This window comes from Calidris pugnax, unplaced genomic scaffold (genome assembly GCF_001431845.1).
Source record: "Calidris pugnax isolate Ruff unplaced genomic scaffold, ASM143184v1 scaffold219, whole genome shotgun sequence".
In the NCBI taxonomy this organism is placed as follows: domain Eukaryota; kingdom Metazoa; phylum Chordata; class Aves; order Charadriiformes; family Scolopacidae; genus Calidris; species Calidris pugnax.
The window spans coordinates 2,289,634-2,306,544 of record NW_015094507.1 but is presented as its reverse complement, the minus strand read 5'-3'; the positions used below and the strand labels follow the sequence as shown (position 1 = coordinate 2,306,544).

The window sequence follows — 16,911 nt, the reverse complement described above, 5'->3', positions numbered from 1 at the left end:
ATTCCCACCGAACAGCCCAACGAGCTCCAAAACTGAACGTGGGAACTGAGAGGCAGACTGTGTGACTGGTTGTCCCTCCAGGGAACCAAAGAAAAATGCTGTTCCCTTACTCAGCTGATTGTGCTTACAGAAGTCAGGTGATTAAAAAAGAAAAAAAGGAGGAAATAACAACGTTTTGCATATAAATGCATCTGTTGTCACCCGAAAACCATGGCTGCTCCCATGAGCTAAGAGTTAATAATAAGAGTTAACTCTACCTCCAGTCCATCATTTGAAGACAGAAAAACTCTCACCTACATTTCCTGTTAAATATCTAAGGCCACAAACTGAAGTTCATTCCAGTATTTTAGCACTGCAGATTCACTGATTTAAACCCTAATCTCAACAAAGTTTCCATGACCAACAGAACTAGAGTTTGCTCGCTTCAGAAAGGTGAATTTTTACAAAAACAAGCTTGAAGTCTATTTTCAGTCCGTTCCAAGTCTGTTCTGCTTTAACACTAACAAGCAAACTCATATATTTTGTAAATTTTCCACAAAACTATATAACATATTCATTAAAAACACCCATTCTTCAAAATTCTGAGAGATCCATAGTTCGTAGGGTAGTCGCGAAGGGTAAGTCACATACTGCCCCCCACACCTCCAGAAGTACCTTATCACATTTCACCTGCCCCTGCCTAAGGTAAGTAGGTAAATCCATATTTGCATTTCACTTTTGAAAACTACAGCACTTACAACTTGGCATTAGGACCCTGGATTCAAGCACTTTGTGGTTATGACAACACTCCACTGCACAGTAAGTGTGCTACTGAGCAATAAATGCCTTTCCCCGATTCATTTTCGAACAATTTAACATCTTAATAATCAAAAGGAATGTTAGCCAAGCTCTGAGGAAAGATGCGTGGATGAGTGATAAGATAAAGTAATGTATCTTCAGAGAAAAAGAATGAAGGGTAATTCATTGTTCCCAGAAAGAAAAGGTAAAAATTGCAATGCACCTCTACCTGGTGAAAGCCATACGCATTTCAGGAATGCTTTCTGCACTTTTTCTACAATGGAAGAGAAAATGAGAACAAAACCTAATTATTAATACAAAGCAGCTGTAATAAAGGTCATGAAAAAATCCATTTTGGTGTGTATGGAAATGCCTTTCCCCAGAGGGATAAAGTTCCTTGTACCCCATTTCTGCCGCATCCAGCCCCAACCCTGACTTTGCTGGGCAGATCCACTTTTTCATCACTTCTACTTCATAGCAAAAGCGTGCCCTGCAGCTACGGTTCTAAAAAGCAAACAATAACCCATTTCATAGCTCTTGCGTAAGTGTGGAAAGTGAACTCTTACGCATTTCTCCAAATCGGGAAGAAGTAGCACACACCAATGTGTTTGTCAAGCAAAACTTGGGAGAGGCCCAAGAACATCGGAAGGTGTCAAGAGGACTTGGAAGGGCAAAAACCTCTTCACTTTTTCCGCATGGAGAAGAGGACAATAATTGTCATGTGAAGGAAGCTGCCTCGCTTCTCGCCGAGCTCCTTTCTGCTCTCACGTTCCCAGGCACCAACTGCAGTTAAACGGGGGAAATAACCCAACAAAACAAAACAAAAAACCCACAGAGGTTTTTTTTTTCCATACCGATTCATCATGATAGTTGTATCTTTTTGCAGTATGATGAGTGCCTAATTACAATGATTCAAATATCTTGTCACCTTCAGGCTAGACTACAGATAGCAATGGTTTTTAGCCAGAGCTGATAGTGAACATGAACTTGACACAGCACGCAATGGTTTGTTAAGCATGATATGATATTAAAAACATCATTCCCCTTTTTAATCTAGCCAGGAGGAGGAAGAAATCACATGATTTTTGAGTTCAAAGTTGCTAAATCCCTTCTGCAGCAGGGAAACATGCCTGTCTGATTACATTTTCAGGTTGAATGCCTTTGTCACTCTATCACCTTTCTCCACATTCTGTCCTGTTTTGAGCCCTGTTCGCTTCAGACAGTTCTTTCTCCTCCTAATTTTGCTGTAATTTCTCAGAAGTTCCTTCAGCTTACTACCCAGTTTTCTGCTTGGAAAACAGTTCTACGCAGGCTGGGCCCTCTAGTGCATCTCCATGTCAATGCACTACCTTCCCAGTCCTTTTTGTGCTGGTTTCCTCTACTAAGAAACTTCTGAAAGAGCATTTATGACTCTGTCCCTGTGCCTTCTGCAAGTGAACCCTATTTGTGCCGGTAGGACCTGCCAAGAAGCAGGAGTCGACGGAGCGATGTGTCCACTCTGGTTGGACTGTCACTTAGCCTCAAGACTCAAACTCAAACACTGGGTCCTGTGAACGGCACCTTCTGCACAACCAGCATCAAAAGCTGGAATCTGATGGAATAGCAACCCTATGGTGTGGGCAAAGTTGCACATTTTCTTACACCTCCTCAGGTTACTGAAAATTCAGTGCACTTCTTGGCTGCATCACACCCAGTCTGTGTTTCAAAAGAAACTGTCCAAATAAAGATTTTTTTTTTTTTTCATTTTTAAATGGATTTTCAAAGAGCTTCTGCCAGCAAAGGCCTTCCTGGTTTTGAGGTAAAAAAACCTCATCATAGGCACCCTGTAAATGTCACAGAACATGAGAAAATAGGGTACAATTAACCAAGTTTTCTAATTGGAGTTACCTGATGAAATCACTAGAAGGCAGAAGCATTTTGAAGCTTGCTTTCCTTTCACTGCCAAGATTAATTTAAGCTTTTTTTTTTTTTTAAACCTACAAAAAGTGTTCATTACCACTGGAGATGTGTATAGGATTTGCGATCAACAGGTGTGACAAAACATGAACAAGCTTTTGAAAACCAAGACTGGGCTTATGTTAAAATGTTTAACACAAGGGTGAAACTTGGCCCAACTGTTTTTTAAATAAAGCAGAGTTAAATTCATGCCGCTGACATTAGGCATAATGGAACAATAACTATTTATGCTTTCTCTGTGAATTCTGGTAGTAAAACTCTGGATGTGGTCACAGAAATTATAAATCTGCATTTGTTATCTGGAAAACAAAACAATTATAGTAATTTTCCGCTATTACTAGCAATTGCCTTTAATTACTTCAGTATATTACTTCACATTGTCTGAAAAGACAGGATGTCAGTGTGAATAGCATTGGTTTGGCAGCCCCAAATTAGCAACAAACCATTAAAAGGGTGCGTGCTCTCTCTATTCCCTTCCCCAGCAAAAGGACCTGAGCTCTCAGAGGAGATTGACTTTCTACCTTAGTATCACACAAAAAGAAAAAATTGAAATGAGAGGAATCGGACAGTTTTGAAAATTCCAAGTGGCGCGTTCACGTCTTTTAAGTTTGTTCTTTGCATCACGTGTTATCTTATTAATTATCAGTCGTTTCACAGTTTGACCTGCTCTCTCTAACAAGCCACTTCTCGTTTGACTCCGGCTTTCACCAAAGGTAAATGGCAATCCGAGGGAAACACCGGTACAACGGGGCAAACACCCTGACAATAATTCTGCAGTTGGCCCCGCGGGGATGCCTTTACAGCAGCAGCCACGCACGGCAAATTTCTTGCTTTTACAGGGTTTCAAAACAAGGGAAAAAAAAAAATTACAAAAATGAGAACATAGTAATAAAACCGTCAAATATAGCAATTACCTACTACTGTTATTGCTGTGAGTATATTATAGGTCAGCTTTTGCCATAAAAATCAAACTAATATCCTTCTGTGACAGTAAGCCTGCAACACTTAAATGATACATTTTGACTCCTTTATACAAACTTGGGCATCAATAACTAGTTGAAGTCCTTCACCTTGTGTCTGTAATTCTCTTATTCCATATATTCCAAAGATATTTTTATCATTTACAAATTTTGGAGTATGATTTCAACCACAATGATCATATTTCCCTATTTTTTTTTTTTTTTCCAACGGTTCATCCAGGATTTATCACTTCTTAAGGACATTGTTTAAAAATGCATTAATTCTGAGAAATTTGGAAAGATCTACTTGCAAATGAGAGCTGGGACCGACCATTCTAGTTATCTCCAAGATTTGGCTCTTTCCATTTCCACAGCTGTATAAGATACGATTAAATTAACTCATCCACACAAGTTTAATCTTTTAGTCTTTTTTATGGCTGGTACAATATTAGGGGCCTTCTCACTTTTATCTGTGGATTTCTTCTCCCAAAATCTTTGTCTGAGTTGGCTTGCTCAAATTAAAGTCATGGCTGCTGTTACTCTTCTGTCTGATGCTTCCTTTTCATCCACCTTCTTATGTCAAGGGAAGCAGCAATATTTTCACCATTATCATTATTCCTTTACTTTTAAGCAGAAGGCCAACAGCATAATCTTCACACGAATCCATGAAATAGATGACAATTATTATATACATGAGAAAAAGATGCAGAATTTTCATTCTTCTGCTTACTTGCCCCATTCAGAAAATACTGCATTATTTCCTTTCATTATGATAACATTTCTTTGATCCTAGCAAAGAGACTTCTGGAAAATGAAGTTAGAAATAAATGTAGAATAACTAACTTACGTGGCCTCAATTACAAAATGACATTTACAGCAGTTCATCCACAGCTAGGGAGTTTTAAAATTCACAGCGCGCCGTTTTGGAAAATCCAGCAGCAGCATCTTTCCAGGGGTGCCACTCCTGCAGCTCTATCCAACATCTGCACTCTCACGTCCTTGAATTCAGAGTGACTGATAACCTCAGCACAGCACATATTTGAAAAGAACGTGGATGCTGAAGTTGGCATTTAGTCACTGACATTATAGGAAGATGCTGGGAGGGCTGGAGCCCCTCTGCTGGGAGGGGGGGCTGAGAGAGTTGGGGGGGTTCAGCCTGGAGAAGAGAAGGCTCCGGGGAGACCTTCCAGCCCCTTCCAGTCCCTCAAGGGGCTCCAGGAGAGATGGGGAAGGACTCTTGATCAGGGAGTGCAGTGACAGGTCGAGGGGTAAAGGTTTTAAACTGAAAGAGGGGAGATTTAGATGAGACCTCAGGAAGAATTACTTTCCTGTGAGAGTGGTGAGAGCCTGGCCCAGGTTGCCCCAAGAAGCTGTGGCTGCCCCATCCCTGGAGGGGTTCAAGGGCAGGTTGGAGGGGGCTTGGAGCAACCTGGTCTGGTGGGAGGTGTCCCTGCCCAGGGCAGGGGGGTTGGAACTGGATGGTCTTTAAGGTCCCTTCCAACCCAAACCATTCTATGATGCTATGATATATTGTAAAGAAGAGAGACAGAAAAAGCCACATATGGGGTTTCCTAATACCACATAAAAAAAATTCTACCCAGAAAATAAAACAAAGCAGAAAAGCTTTTAGTGAAAGAAGAAAGGTGACAAAGTTAAACACCATCACTGACAGATGCCAAAGAAGTTAGTCTAGCTAGATCTTTATGGAGTCTAAATATTTCATTTGCCCTTTGATGCAATGCCAAGTAATGAAGTTATTCTGAAAACGAAGTCCCCTGAGGAGTAAGCTCTGCTCACTACCTGAGTATTCACTCAAATGAAATTGCCACCAAGGCCCCTGTTTCATTATCTCTCTGAATTGTGTATTTTAACACAAGAATGGCAGTGTTACCAGTTTTCCAGAACCCATCTTACACTGAATTCCACCCGAAGGGATCTTTGCAGCCAGTTGAAGTGGTAAGGAAGCCACCAGCCCTTCTAACAGGTACGGGACTCTGGCAGCAGAGGGTTCAATGAGCATCCTGAGCTTTCACACACGCTCTGTCACAAGCTGCACCTCATCCACTGGCGCTACATCATTAAGAATTTTGTTTCAATTTGAATGTATTAATTACATTTACAAAGGAACTCTTTCGAAATCTAAAAGTTATCCACACTTAAAAAACCACCTCCTGCTTCCCCACATGAATGTACACTGTCACGGGAGGTGCCTGTCCACCGCTCTGCTCTGTGTTGCAAGCAGACCTGCAGATGAGGACTTAGTTGGTAGTCTCAGTCCCAGTCATCACTGGTAGATGAAAAAATCAGGTATGAGCCAGCAACATGTAGTGACAGCCCAGAAAGCCAACCTGATATTGGGCTGCATCCCCAGCAGTGTGGCCAGCAGGGCAAGGGAGGGGATACTACTACACCTCTATTCCACTCTGGGGAAACCCCACCTGGAGGACTATGTCCAGCTCTGGAGTCCTCAGCACAGGAAGGACCTGGACCTGTTGGGTCCAGAGGAGGCCACGGAGACACTCCGAGGGCTGGAGCCCCTCTGCTGTGAGGACAGGCTGAGAGAGCTGGGGGTGTTCACCCTGGAGAAGAGAAGGCTCCAGGGAGACCTCACTGTGGACTTTTAATACTTAAAGGGAACTTATAAGAAAGATGGGGACAGATTTTTACCTGTAGTAACAGGACAGAGGGTTTTAATCTGGAAGAGTGTAGATATAGATTACATATTAGGATGAAAGTCTTTTCTGTGAGGGTGGTAAGACACTGGAACAGGTTGCCTGGAGAAGTTGTAGGCACCCCAATGCAGATGAGGACTTAGTTGGTAGTCTCAGTCCCAGTCATCACTGGTAGATGAAAAAATCAGGTATGAGCCAGCAACATGTAGTGACAGCCCAGAAAGCCAACCTGATATTGGGCTGCATCCCCAGCAGTGTGGCCAGCAGGGCAAGGGAGGGGATACTACTACACCTCTATTCCACTCTGGGGAAACCCCACCTGGAGGACTATGTCCAGCTCTGGAGTCCTCAGCACAGGAAGGACCTGGACCTGTTGGGTCCAGAGGAGGCCACGGAGACACTCCGAGGGCTGGAGCCCCTCTGCTGTGAGGACAGGCTGAGAGAGCTGGGGGTGTTCACCCTGGAGAAGAGAAGGCTCCAGGGAGACCTCACTGTGGACTTTTAATACTTAAAGGGAACTTATAAGAAAGATGGGGACAGATTTTTACCTGTAGTAACAGGACAGAGGGTTTTAATCTGGAAGAGTGTAGATATAGATTACATATTAGGATGAAAGTCTTTTCTGTGAGGGTGGTAAGACACTGGAACAGGTTGCCTGGAGAAGTTGTAGGCACCCCAATCATGGAGGTGTTCAAGGCCAGGCTGGATGGGGCTTTGAGAAACCTGGTGTAAAGGAAGATGTGCCCTTCTCCAGCAGGGATTTGGGCTAGATAATCTTTAAATGTCCCTTCCAACCCACACCATTCTAGGATTCTATGAAAAAAGAAGTACGCAACTCACAGAATAACAGAATGGCAGGGGTTGGAAGGCACCTCTGGAGAACATCTCGTCCAACCCCCTGCCACAGCAGGGTCACCCGAAGCTGGTTGGACAGGAACACATCCACATGGGTTTGGAATGTCTCCAGAGGTGGAGACTCCACCACCTCTCTGGGCACCCTGTTCCAGGGCTCTGGCACCCTCAAAGCAAGTATGTTTTTCCTCACGTTGAGATGCAATTTCCCATGCTCCAGCTTGTGCCCATTGCCCCTTGTCCTGTCACCGGGCACCACTGAGAAGAGCCTGGCCCCATCCTCTTGCTACCTGCCCTTTAGCTATTGCTCAGCATTGATGAGGTCCTCTCTCACTCTGCTCTTCTGCAGGAGGAACAGCCCCAGGGCTGTCAGCCTTTCTGCATAAAAAGAGGAAATTAAAACTCACTGCATTACATTCACCGCATCTGGTCAAGTTATCAGAACAAAAAATGGCAAAAAAATTGGGAAGCATCTACTTAAATACACAGCTCAGGTAAGAATGAGTGGAAATAGCTTTGAACAATAGCACATTAGGCTTTATGTTTGCTTCTGGTTTTCTTTATATTATTATTTAAAGAACAGTCATTTAATACAAGCATTATCAAAGAAATATAATTACATAAAATTTTTAGGACATTGGAAATAAAGCCTTGTAATAAGACTGATTTTGAAGTCCACACAGACTTATTCTTTCAACATATATTTCTAATGCATTTTACAAGCCTTCCATTTCTCAAGGAAGACAGGCTCAACAATTACAAAATCACTTAATTGTCCTCCAAAAATGCCAGATATTCTTTAAAAGTGCACTTCTTAAGAGTTTGGTCATTTCTGTCCAAAAAATGACACAACAAGATGTCATTATTACCCTGAGGTGGATATTCTTGCTTTCTAAGAAGTGTTTTCAAATAGATAATTATCTCTCAGACTTTAGACAATGACAACTGCATCTGCAAGACAGTGTCTCGCTCTGCTTGCTCAGAAGTTGGGGTAAAACTGCCCGAGACCAGCTATGATGGAAAACCAGTCAGCCCATCAACCTTCAGCAGGCTTCAGATCCCATCAAATGTATGTGGGAATTCAGAGCCCATGAGTGGCCCTGAGCAGGCAAGCTGGTGGCCACCGGCACTACAACGGAAGACAAAACCATTTATTAAATTGCATTTGTTATGGATCTCAAACCATCTGGAGTACGCTGTTCTTTCCAATTCTCTCTGCATTTTTTAAGTCTTTAAATCACATTCCTCCTCCCCCCCACCCCCGGCCCCAATCTGATTTGTCAGACAAGTCACAATGGTCCTATTTCACAGGCAATTGACCCACGGTTGTTAAAAACTTGCTGCTCTTGAAACTCTAAGCAGATATGAAATATCACAACATCGACATTTTTCTGGACACTACTCTGTCTACATCCTGTGCAAACAGGAAAAAAGTCAGCAACAGGTGGAAAAAATCCCTACTATTTCTCTTTTCCAACAGAAACACACCACTTGCTCTGGCTCTGCCAAAACCTGAGATATTTAATCATATTTAATCATATGGTAAGAAATATATTCATGCTAGAGATTTTCTAAACCCTTCAGTAATACTCTTTTGCTCTTTCCCCAGAATCTTTTAAGCTGGGGACTTGCTTCTGCAATAGCTTTGCTATCAAGTATGGCATATATAGGTTAGAACACCATAAAAGTTTAATCAGCCCTTTTCTGAGTTAAGTTCACTAATGGGTTTGTCGAATTAACCAGACCAGAATTGTGTAAATATATCATTAAACCCCATTTTGCTCTTGCATATTACCTGTCTCTTAAGAGTGTATTCACCCTCTGGTTTGGTGTTTTATATATTTACAAAGACACTCTAAACATTTGTCTTGAGAGAAAAATTGCATCGAATAAGAAAAACTTCTGTGGTAACTCTGGGATCTTATAACTTGTAAATTAGCAGTGAAAGCACTGAGATAAGTCTTTGGGAGTATATTTGAAGTTTTAATGAAAGAGTCAGATTACAAAAAGCCATAGTGGGTGTCTTATACGAGGAAGCTTTAAAGTTAGTTGCAATGTATTAAAAAACAACATTCAAATAAATTATTTTTCACTGCAGTATGCCAAGTTTTTGGAGATAGAATTAAAATTGGGCTTTCATTTTAGACCAAGTAAAGCATAATATTAGACTATAATACTGCATGTACTAGTGAGATCCAAATGCCCACGGTGTTGCAAGAGAACATTTTCCCTCAGGCATTTGAAATTTAATGCTTCTTTAATATTCTCTGTTGGATATTGTTAGAATGGAATTTCAAATATTTCCTGCAATTTGAGTTAAAGATTACTGAATAATGCTGAGCAGCAAAAAATATTTGAAGCATACATCTAAAGCTGGCATAGTAGCTTAATGTCCTGTTGTTTCTTGCTTTAGCAAAATTAATTTCTACAGTCTTCAACCATGAATTCAAGCACCACCTGGAGATACAAACCCATAATTTAACTGTGGTGTATTTCTAGCTCCCTTGACTAATACACTGAGGCTAGACCCCGTATGGCAGCTATGAAGGGAAAAGGCCATTTCATAGCAATACTTTATATTCTCCTAAGTCAGACAGCGAGCAACTTGAAAAACAGTATCTGGCCCATTACTGTAAATAATTGGGATTACCTGTCATGAAATAAATGTACAGGGTTTTGCCTATATTAAAAATATATACTCTACCCTATAGTCAGGAGCAACACCTTTCCAATAGGACCCAAAGTATTCAAAAGGGTTTTTGTCCAACTGAGATCCAACCTTTCCACCATAAATCTGTTAGTGCATTACCATGGTTACTCCATAAAGGTAAGGGTGGACTGCACATTAAACCTAACAAAAAGGCATAGTTTTATCATTCTAGAAACGAACCAGTAAAAGACAAACTATAATCATGACTCCCTTTGCTTGATTCCTTCACGGAGAAGCCTCCTTCACTCAAAGACGAAGCTACTTTCTTTTCCACCATTTGTGCCCACAACATAAGGGGGCACACTCCCAATTTCGTTCCACAGCCATGATTCCCTTATCATTCATACAGACCACACTCGTTCCTTGGTGCTCTCCTCCAGAAAGCATGCCAGTTCCCCTCAAAACAGCTACGAACGCTGCTGCAGGCAGTAACACTATCCAGAGTTCAAATGAACTAATTCCTCAACGCCATCCCAGCCAGACAAGGCCCCTCAAAACGCCTTCATGAAACACCCCAAACTTTTAAACATTGATCTTCGGTCTCATGTGGTAAAAAAAAAACATTCTCATGGGTTCCAACAACGACCCTCATCAACACTCCGGACTGAAAACCCAGCAAAAATATATGTGTGCATGTTTTGGAGCTGCAGGAAACTTGAAGTTATGTGGCATGGGCATGGCCAATAGACTCCATGCAGCTGGATTCACAGGCCTCTGGTTTTATTAAGGGACGAGGACAGCTGAGCCTTACAGAGTGCAACTGATTGAATACAAGCCTGTGCAGAAATCAAGTACTTGTGTTTACCTGAGCAGAATGAATAAATACCATTTCTTCTTTCTTTCCCCAAGGATCAGTAAAAACACTGAATATGGACAGTACTATAAGCAACTCTAAAGCCATCCACAGACTCTGCTGCTGCTTAAAAATCAATTTGGATAAGGTTTCCAAAAGCTGGCCAGATACCAAAATGAATCTGCGGAGCAGCAGAAAAACCTCCATATAGGAAACAAAGTGTTTAGATTGCATTTAAGCTTATTGCTGATAAATTCATGTTTTAAAAACCGTGTTTCACATAGGAACAATATCATTAAGATAAAAATTTATCAGTATTTTCCTTCTGTAAAGAGTTAGTTTTTAAAAAAATAACTTTCAAAAGCCAACATCATAAGACATCATTCTCCCTCCCCAGATATTTCTATTGATATTTTCCTCAAAATATCATTCATTATTCAGGGGGGGAAAAAAGGGAGAAAAATTCAATCTGTATAATGGCAGCTACTAACAACTCAGTTCTGTGAAAATATACAAACAAATACAAGTGGATATTGTAAAACAAGCTGAAATATCTTAAGCAACCTGTGTGATCATAATTTATAGAAATAACCTTAATGAGAACAGCACTTGTAATTATGTGACAGGTTTGGCACAGAAGAGCACTCATCTGTCACTGACACGGAAAGGATGGATAAAGGAAGCAGATGGATTCACCCACCTGCATTGAGTCTAAAAAAATGGAAAGTAATCATTATGGCTCGTGACTTTTTGTATCAAAAGTTATTGCTTGATTATCAGGTTATCATCAACAAGTGCAAAAGAAAGTCATTTAACAGAAAAGCAAACATTTATTTTCAGTAGACGCTGTTTTGCCACTAGACTAAATGCTTACTTCAATTTAAAAAACTTACAAGGACATCAGCTTAATGGCTAAGTCTAGGTTTTGGGTTTGGTTTGGTTTTCTTTAAATTGTTGTAATGAATTAACTTAAGATTACAGGTTTGATTTTGTAGAACTTGAATTGTTACACAGATCATTTCTTCCTTAGAATACCAACCTGCCTCTTCTGATTGGGTTTAAAACACATCAACACTTTTGCTAGGTTTTCTAAAACAGGAGGAAATGGAATGAAGAAGCCACTGCACGATACCAAGATAATTTTTAGATGGTCATAAAAAAAGCAGATTTTTGATTACACATATGCTTACAGCTAATGCATTAACGTGCTAATTTTACTGAACAGGAACATATTAAAAGAGGCTGGCTCAATCTTCATTCAAATTTCTCAAAAGGAAGCAATGCAATGCATATGGCTTGGAAACCAATACAACAATTCCGTAACACTCCAAAAATCAAATGAACCGAGGTAATATATAATTTCTTGCAATCAATGAATAGGAGGCATTCTTTTTACATAAATCCCTAATCTAACACTCTTGTGGCACTTTAGTTGGGAAGTCACATTTTCCAAGAAAATCGCTTTATTGCTTTTACACAGTCTGCATGGAAAAAGGTATCTTTAGATGTATTTTAATGCAAGTGTTTCAAATAGTTAGCTAATTGAATCCATGTTGTCCAGGTTACAGACTGGTAGTTTTCATCACAAATGTACATTTAGGTTCTATGGTCTGGAAACCCACTTAGCAGAACAGCAGACAGCACATATAAAAAAGCATTTTCTCTCATATTGGTGCCATTCCCCTCTCTGAAAAGGATGCTTTTACTCCTCCCCTTTTTTTTCTCTGGCAAAAACCTCTACCACTTCACCTACCATGGGAAGCAGTACAGAATTCACTCAGAAGCTACAAGTCACAACCTCCACCACACATGGACATTAGTGAGTAGAAAATCCACACATTGTTGTCACAAAACATCTGTTCAACCAAGAAAAAGACAGATTTGTGTTAAGGTAAAGAAGCATCCAGTAAGACCATTTTTGATACACCAGGAACACAATTCTTCTGTTCTCTTTGTTATAAATCAGAGGTCAACTTTGCTGAATTTACAGCCAATATACCAAAGTCTTTGCACACGTGTGAGTGTTTTGGTTGTTTTGTTTTTTTTTTTTTTTTACCAGGCATTCCCTATATGCTGTACTTCTAAGTAGTGTGAGAAGAAAAGCCTCCAAAAATGGTTCATAGATGGCACATGACTGCTGTTACCAAGCCACTGAGCTGTGAGCATCAGGCCAAGCACCTGAGATCTACCTACAGCAAAGGAGGCCTTCACTGTTACAGTGTCCTCTGGCAAAAACACAACGGCATTTGTACTATTTCGAAATAAGAAACAAAAAAGAACATTCTCATCCCAATTTTTATTAAGATTTGACTCATCACCACTTCATAGAGATTACTAATAAATATTACAAGCACCCTATACATAATTTGTGTCTGTTCATAGTCCGTAGGCACATGAGTACAGAATATTTTATGGCATCTTATCTACCTATTAAAAACATATTAAAGGCTGTATAAGCAATTAATGAATTATTAATTACCTCTATTTATGTAAAATCCCAACTAAAGTATAAAGAAGTAAAAATGAAGCCATAGGATAAAATGAAACCAGTTCCACAGAAGGTAAAATTTCTCTTTACGAATGAAAGATTTCTGAACCACAAAAAAAAAAAAAAAAAAAAAAGAGTTATAACCAGAATTTCTAGATGCACATGTTTCTTCACACCATTTACTACCTATGCAGTATCACATAACTGAAGTTTAGAAAGGAACAGTGAAAATTAGTTCTGGACATTAACACTAGGAATACAAAAAAAATAAGTCATGCGTAAAAATATTAATTCTTAACAAAAACATACTTATTTTCATTTTCTAAATTAAGATTTTAATTGTTCTTGCTTATATCTGTCTTTATAATTTTTAACTCTATTGCAGATTTCTCATGTACATTCAAAAATGGTTTTTGATCCTCTTAATCCCATTGCAGTGGGTTTTTTTAATGTTTTATTTTAAAAATCCCTTATTATTGTTATTCCCTTGGATCATAACCCAGAAGAGGCTTCCAAAACTGTTCAAATTCTACTATTATTTCTAGGATTGAACCTGGTCATTATACAGTTAATTTTTTTTACATAGTCTTAAACATTTTAAGCGTTAATTATATCACACAGACTTAGCTAAAAGAGACATGTTTTTGTATTAAAAATTGTAAGTCAATGCATGAGATAAAGAAAAAACTGTGTTATACATGGAGATCATAAAAAAATAAATTCACAAATTATTGAAAATTAAGTGTAAAAACTTACCTAAAAAAATTCATCAATTTCTATAGATGGCAATGAAGAAAAAGAAAATCCCATCCAAAATAAAGTTAAAGAACACAGCCAGCTGTTAACAGAAAAGAATTCATTTTAAAATATAAAAAAAATGAAGAGAGCATTCTGGCAGACTCTCCTTCAAAACTACTAGCTGCCTTGAAAAATAATGCTTAATCTCCACAAAATGGAGATTAAAACATCTTGAGTATTAAGTGTAATGTTTAATTACACCAATTTCCAAGTAATTCAATATCTTTTGAGTGCAAAAACTGTAAAATGTATTTCAAGAATTTGCTGAGAGCCCAATCCACATGCACACTAAATTTCCATTAGTTCTTCTGCATATAATATATTTCCATTTATGCAGCTCTCTGGCTTAAAGTGCTTCACAGAAGACACATACTAATAAAACATGGGGGAAGCATTAAAGAATACTAAAAAATTACACCAAAAAAAAATATTGGCAACAGAAGATGCAGAATTGGCAAGAAAATTATGAGACAATAACAAACTGGAGGAAATTTGAAGACTGTGGCAAAGCTGACAGGAAAAACAGCATTAAATTTAATAAATATCCAAGAATCCGAAACTTTGAAAAGGTGTTAAGTATAATAAATCAGCAAAAATAAGTCAAAGACACCACACTTCCTTAAGATAAAAAGCAGAGATTTGGAAGATTGGGTTGCAGAAACTCGAACGCTGTACGTTTATAGATTCTTACGGTGATAAGGATCTGAAGACAGAGGCATGATTTAACAGCGTGAGAAACAGTACCAAGAACCAACACTTCCTACAACACCGAAACACTTCTATCCAGAAGCAAAGCATATATTTTAAAAACTGAAAAACACCAGGAAAAGCAGTTGTCAAAACCAGTTGGGGAGACAAAAGCTTCTCTCATTTATTTTTGTACATTTACATTTTGCTTAAGGCTTAATGAGTAGAAACAAAATTTCAAGCCAAGTAAGAAGGAAATAGTAGAATTGTTAGTTTTCACTAACTTTAAAAATTATAGCACATTCATAAAAGGCAAAACTTTAAGGTACCTTTAGCTAAATCAGCACAAAAGACAGTGCAGTCTTAAACCCATTTAACTTTATCTTGGACTAATTATACTGGGAACAGATTTAAAATAATCTACATGGCTCTGACAAACAAAAGTATTTACACATGGCTTTGCACCATATTCATTACAAATCACTTTTAACACAAGACGTTGTTATCTTCAACAACAAGTAATTCAAGGACCACAAGCTTGGGCAAAAAAGGACTGAGAATGAAAACAGAGCCTTACCTACAGAAGAAAGTTCAATTAGTTTAACTGAAACCCACTAAAACAATACAACCTGCTATGCTGGCAGACACAAATCATTTTACAGCATGCTAACATTGATTTAACTGAAAATTGATAAGGAATCCATTTGAACTGAACCAATTATGCTGAGTGGAAATTACCTTAAGTGGCTCTCCATCAGGTTTTGTGTATATTTAAATCTTAAACAATCTTAAATAGTGTTAATTAAGTCTGTACAATGTCTGCGGGCAAAAAAAAGGTTAGAGTCACTAAGGTAAAGCATCTCAGGTCACTGGAATAATATGACTGGGAAAAGAAGTTCCCTTCTACTTACCCTACATTTCACAGCAAGCCACACCTCAGCTTTGCCTGGAGCTATTTCGCTTTCAAATTCACCCCCAGAAGGGAACTTGGGTACAATCTTAATTCGTATTAAAAATGTACAGTTATTAACTGATATAAATCAGTACAGTTTGACGTTTAAAATACACTAAGCACGGCTGTGCCTTTCTGATTCTGACACTGCAGTTTTCTGCAGAGCAGGAGCTGTCAGAGGTTTGGTTAAAGATAGGTTCAAGCCACAGGAACTTTTGAGTTGTGGCACGAACAAGACTCCTAAAATGAGAAGACTAGAACACTTTGCGTGGTAAGCATACATATTTATGTTTTACACCCGCTGCCTTAAAGCAGAAATCTTAAATAAGACTTCTTATGTATGTCTGAGGACTGAAGAAGAAATCGTGCAACTGTACAGGCTGTTTAAAAAAAAAAAATCACAACCAAACAATCAACTGTAAGGACTGGAGTAAGATTTCAAACTAATCCTGCAGAAAAGTATTCAGATGAGTGAGGCTTCACTGGAGACTTAACTAAATTACAGGATTTGTCCAATAAGGAATGAACCCTGCCAGGATCTGAGGAAAAAAAATAAAAAACCGTGCCATCCGAGACACTTTTATAGCCTATACACATGAAGTTTAAGAATGGGTGGTTTGTGCTGATGTATTTATGCCAACACCAGCCCCGCTTCAGGCACAGACCCGGAGAGTTTCCCTCAGCCGACAACCTCAAACCCAACCAAAAGAACCCTTTGATTTTTTGTACCGCGGATGGCTAGTTTTAGGCGCACGCCGTTCTAAAGGCAGGGAAGCTCCCGGTAAGAAACGGCCGAGGAAGAGCTGAGAGGATCCTGTGAGGCCTCACGGCGCCGGGCCTGAGGAGGGAGCTCCTTCCCTCCCTGTCCCACACTTTTATAGCCTATACACATGAAGTTTAAGAATGGGTGGTTTGTGCTGATGTATTTATGCCAACACCAGCCCCGCTTCAGGCACAGACCCGGAGAGTTTCCCTCAGCCGACAACCTCAAACCCAACCAAAAGAACCCTTTGATTTTTTGTACCGCGGATGGCTAGTTTTAGGCGCACGCCGTTCTAAAGGCAGGGAAGCTCCCGGTAAGAAACGGCCGAGGAAGAGCTGAGAGGATCCTGTGAGGCCTCACGGCGCCGGGCCTGGGGAGGGAGCTCCTTCCCTCCCTGCCCCCCCCCCCTCCCGCCATTGAGAGGCCCAAACAGGCGGGAAGCGCCCGGAAAAGGCCCTGTCCCTCCGTCTTGCCCGCAACCTAACCCACCGAGCTCTCCGAGGA

General features: G+C 39.8%; 1 protein-coding gene across 1 annotated transcript in view; it reads right to left on the bottom strand.

The window, feature by feature from the left end:
• The window catches only part of WDPCP (WD repeat containing planar cell polarity effector), a 155,399-nt gene extending 139,907 nt beyond the window's left edge, over positions 1–15,492 (bottom strand). Inside the window, exons 1-3 of the mRNA XM_014964364.1 lie at positions 15,431–15,492; positions 13,964–14,045; positions 12,473–12,575 (exon numbers count right to left, since the gene is read on the bottom strand). The gene's annotated coding sequence lies outside the window, so the exon portion shown is untranslated. The remainder of the gene's footprint in view (positions 1–12,472; positions 12,576–13,963; positions 14,046–15,430) is intronic.
• Positions 15,493–16,911: the final 1,419 nt, after the last annotated feature.